Genomic DNA, 5,508 nt, shown 5'->3' with positions numbered 1-5,508 from the left:
CTAGAGTGCTGGAAGCCCCACGTGGAGGTACAGAGCTGATCCGCCCAGCCTGATGGCATGTGGCCCATAGCCACCCGCAAACCCCACACCTATCCACACACTCCCTCACAAGCCTCATGCTCCCCCTCCCCCCCGCAGGCAGGAGCTCCCCTTCCCACTTACCTCACAGTCCAGCCCCATGGCTCTGTGCCTCCAGGTCATGGACGTGAAGGCACAGAGTCCCTCACAGTTAAATTATGAAAAATAATGCAACTATGCACAGTTATTCCTTTTATGCACATAATTGCGCACGATCATATTTGAATAATTCCCCAGGGTTTAACTATAGATAATGGATATAGCAGTAAGCTTAGGGTGAATGCTGGTCATGTCATGGTCAGGTGGTTTCCAACACAACATTGTAGTGATGTGCCTGTTGCACACTTTCATGATGGTGTCTAGGAAACCAATTTGCTGCATGAAGTATTCTAGAGTTAGCTTGATAGAGAAGTTCTGAAGGTCTTGGTGAAATTTCTTTAGAGTTTCCTTTACATGTGTCCATATTATGAAGATACCATTGAAGTACCTGAGGTATGCCAAAGGTGTGGGGGGCAGCTGTGGAGGAAACTAGAACCGGCGAAGGGATAAAGGAAGGAGGAGCAGAAACACCAGCATAGAGATGAAAGGGGAGAGGTTGCATTCAAACGCACAACTCTCCGGGGAAAGGAAAAGCAAGCACGGATAGCCATGGTACGGGGCAAATAGTAGGGGGTACAAAGTAACCCTCAACGGTTCCCCAAAGCATGTCCCAGATTCTGCCAATGGTCAGCACTCCTGCTGCTTTGGGTTGGGTAAGGGGGTTCCACAAAATGCCCACCCCCTGTTATTCAAATATCTTAAATGGTCCTGGCTACTTGGCCATGACTTTGTGTGATGTTCACTCACCACCCCACAGCTCTTAAGATAATCGAGCTCTTTCTCGGCCTTGTGTGTGGCTATGAAAAGAGCCTTTTGGGTTTTTCCTCACGCGGTAGATTTCACCTTTCACGAACTTGGTTCAGAAAGCCCAAAGCAGCCAGCACTTTGATTCTGACACGCTGATTCAGGATCCAAATCTTCAGAATCTTTTCCAAATCCAAAGCACGGTCCGAAGCTTTGCACACCTCTAGTCATTATATTTTCAAAAAGCTTCTTTGGGGCCCACATCGCCACTAGACTCAATTGTTACCTCTTTTTCTAGTCATGACCTCCCAAGATGTATACATCCCGCAGGGATTGCACAGTCCGATAAACAGACTTAATTTGTGATTGGGAAAAGAGAGCCCTCCTGCCATCCTAATATACACACACTAAAACTACTGTATCACTGACTGTGACTTTCAATACCGTTTTGTGCTAGCTATTTTGGGATAAAGGTGTCAATTTAGTGGATTATGTGGAGTGCTTCCTCTGTTACTGTCCTTCAGTGAAATCTTTGAGGAGTTAAAGCTCAAGTTGTTCATTAGTTCCTCCTGGCCTGCTGGGCTTAAAATTCAGGAAGGATTACATAACAGAGGACAGATGCAAAGTGTGGCCCTGTACCACAGAAGTCATGGTGGGCAGGGGGGAGGGTGTCCATTCTTAACAATAATAAAAGAAACTAACGGCGAAGAAGACATAATGAATGAATCATAGAATCACTGAAAAATTAAGGTTGGAAGGGACCTCAGGAGGTCATCTAGGCCAACCCCCCTGCACAAAGCAGGACCGTCCCCAACTATTTTATTCCAGCCAGAATGAATGATCTGTCTGTATTCTCCTGAAAGCACTCACAGACCTGATGGTCTATCCTTGACCCTGAGGACAAGGCAAAACAACCTGAAGGAAGTACACAGTGGGCACGTCTACATGTGCTGCTATGGAGCCGTTTTTACTGTGCAGTCATTTAGTTCTTCCTTTTAGAAGTACTAAATGATGGTGCGGTACCAGCCTGTACTGCACCATGCGTGCTGCACATGATTACTTGTAGGGACTATGTCACTGTAACAACACGCTACAGTGGAACATGTCACTACAGCGACATAGCTGCAGCATCACGATTTTTGCCTGCAAATGCTACACTGTCATTGCACATTGCTATGGCGACATAGTGTCACGTGTAAATGCACCCTGTGGGCACATGTGGTAAGAAATGTAGAGAAGAGGCAGTGAATTAGAAAAACAAATGGTGCAGTGAAAGAAGCACAAATAAGAAGAGAGAACAGATGGTAAGAGCATGTGTTTTGGAAAGGGAAACTGCAGAGTGGGAGAGGGACTTTGAATTATTGTTCCCAGTGGTGCTCAACACACATGAACACTAAGACCCAAGCATCCATGGGCAGTTCGAGGATTTTGGAAGGGGAGTGCACATGGTGAGGTGCATCACTACATAAAACAGATTTTCTCCAGGTAAAAAGTGACCAACAGTATTTACTAAAATGCATTCAGTTTAAGAGTCATGCTAAAACAAATAAAATGTTATTGGAATTAAAAAAGCAGTCTGTGAAAGAGGAGCTACATTACCAGGAGCAGCTAATGGACAGCAGGGTTGCAAAAAAAGCCTAGCTTTGTTAGTGGAACTTCACTATCATTAAAAAGGAGAGGGGTTCATTAGCATGTGTGGAATAAAGAAGGAATCGAGTAGATTTCACTGAGCCATGAAGTCTCTGCTGCCTGAATAGAAATTTTGCTGTCACTGCCAGAGAGTTGGTTATACACTTTGGGTAGAGCAGAAATCACAGCAGGGTGAAACTGCACAAGTGCACCCTTCTTGGATCCACCCCTGCAGGCATTGTCAGGAACAAAGTCTCATTCCCATGTATGCACATGCACACTAGGTTGCTGTGCAGGCTCGAATCACACTACTCCAAGTACTCAACAGTCCACTTCAGGAGATGCAGAAGACCATAAACCTGGGAGAAGCAATCCCTTCTCACCCCATGCCTATACCTTCTTGCATCTCTCAGGCAAGAAAAGGCAGGAGAGGAAAAGAAAACCACTACCTGCATCTTAACTTTATATTTCTATTAGCTGATGTTCAGTGCATTTCCCTCTATTTGTTCTATTTGTACTTCTTTGATTCAAACTGGTTTAATTACCTCTTTGACTATTGGTTTTAATTTATTTTCTGTTATTCAATCCTCTTATTGTCGCAACTGTTTATACACACAAACACACACACACATATAATATATATATAGATTCTTTGCTGCTGGCCTATCAGCCCACAGCCATGTCAAGTTATTCCTGTTTTCAAGGTCAATTAAATTGTTGTTGAAGTTTTTACCCTCCCTGTGTACCCTAGACACCCTAACTGCAAGCTTCATTCTGATGAAATTGTTAAACAGGGTAGGCCCCAGGACTAAGCCCTTGGGGACCCCACTATTCACATCCCACCAGGTTGAGTAAGACCTGTCCACCATCACTCTGTGGCTGCGCCCCATCAGCCAATTTTTGACCCATCCAACTGTGTAGGTATCAGTGCCACAGTCGCTCAATTTATTAATGAGAATAGGGTGAGAGACAGTGTGAAAGGTGTTCTTGAGAGTCCAGAAAGACTACATCCATGGCAACACCATCATCCAGGGATTTAGTTACCTAGTCATAAAAGGCTATCAGGTTGGTCGGGCAGGACCTGCCTTTGATGAGCCCATGTTGATTTCCCCTGGGTATGATCTCCCTTGCTGGCCCCTCACAGGTGTGATCCTGGATAATTTTTTCAAGGATCTTCCCCAAGACCGAAGTGAGGTTTATAGGCCAATCGTTTCTTCTTTCTCCCTTTCTAAAACGGGGACCACTTTAGCTAGTTTCCAATCTCAGGGCACCTGGCCCATGGACCATGATCACTTGTACAGCTGGGCCAAGGGCACAGCAATGACCTGTGCCAGCTCTCAACACCCATAGGTGGAGGGCATCGGGGCCTGCAGATTTGAAAACATCCAACTCTTCCAGAAGATCCCTAACTAGTTTATAACATTGTTTCGTATGAGAAAATTGGTTCCGAGTTACAACGTTTTGACTTAATATGCCATTTTCAGAAACCAATTGTGTTGTAAGTCTGAGGACTGCCTGTATATATGATTTTGGGGGAAGGGTCTCTCTTGTGAACCCCTTGCTCAATCTCATATTTGAACCATTAGTGGGAGACTGAGTCCCAGTGAGGCCCAGTAATATTCAAGGCAACTTTTCATTCATATATTGCATGCTGTCTGCTTCCTGCGGCTATACTCTGAAGGCATTTTTTTTTTTTTTTAATTTTTTGCACCGATCCTGGAAGTAGTGCAATACCAGGTCAATGCATGGGGTGGATGGAGCACGCTCCGGTTCCACCACCCAATACCAAAAAGAATCTGCTCAAAATAGATCGGAATGCAGGAAGAGGCTGCAGGGCCTGCCCGGTCCCTCCTTCATCGCCCCTGCAAGATCTCCTTGGGAAGTTATGCTCTGAAGGCATATACTTCCGCTGTCAACACACCGACCGGCACTGCCAGCACGCTTCTCATTCTGGGGTTAGTTATAGCTAAACCCTTCATTATGATTGGCCGACATTAAATTGTTCACTCTCATTGGATAATTTGAAAGCAGAATTCCCGCCTTGAACACAAAGGAGTCAGATCCGACTACTCCTTCAGGCCCCGCCCTTCCCCTCAAATTTAGAGGCTTTGAATGTTTTTTACATCTCCCAATTAGTTTAAAACAGACAAGTAAGGGGTTTTTTTGAGCATACTCTATTAGAGAACCTCATCTTATATTTTTTGGCACTTTAGCCAAAAGAAGAGATACTTTTACAGGTGTCCTAGCATATACAAAGTGAATTATGTGTATGTATATTAACCCGTCACATCATTTAGTTCTTTTGATTCCATATAAAGTAGTTCAATTAATTATTTAGGAATCTCCATTATCTCCTTACTTTTTCAACCCCCCCACCCAGCACAGGGGTAAAAAACAGTTTTAAAGTTTTGCTTTTTAAGAAACGGGATATGGATCCCCACTCAAGTCCCTGGCTGAGTAACTATCCAATACCGACAAACGAATGACAACATAAAAAGCCACTAATATATTTACTTATCCTTAAAAAAATAAAAAATGAACACCATATTCTTTTGTGCTTGAGCACTGCGAGTAATTCCTGATTTTAAACACACAAACATATGCCACTATACTGATATTTACACTGTACTTACTACCTTGAGTTTGTCTAATAAAAGATACCGGATTTACCCAAAACCTTGTCTGCTTATGGCCTAAGACCAACGTGGCTACAGCCAATACCCCTGAGCTAGCACAGGACACTTTGTCTCCGAATTCCAAGCGCCGGCATTGGCCAGACCTAGATCCGTCTCCCTATTGGCTCATTTAAAAAGCACTGATGTCTCAGCCTATGAGCAATCGCTTCTGCTGCCGCGCAGAAGGAATATAAGAGCGGGAGCATGGGAGGGGCGAGCATTCTGCTTTGTCTTTATTTCTTTTAAGTGAGTCTGAGTAAAGCAGGATGTCAGGCCGCGGCAA

This window comes from Crocodylus porosus, unplaced genomic scaffold (assembly GCF_001723895.1).
Source record: "Crocodylus porosus isolate Cpor-Errol unplaced genomic scaffold, CroPor_comp1, whole genome shotgun sequence".
Classification (NCBI taxonomy): domain Eukaryota; kingdom Metazoa; phylum Chordata; order Crocodylia; family Crocodylidae; genus Crocodylus; species Crocodylus porosus.
Note: the sequence above shows the minus strand (reverse complement) of the source record.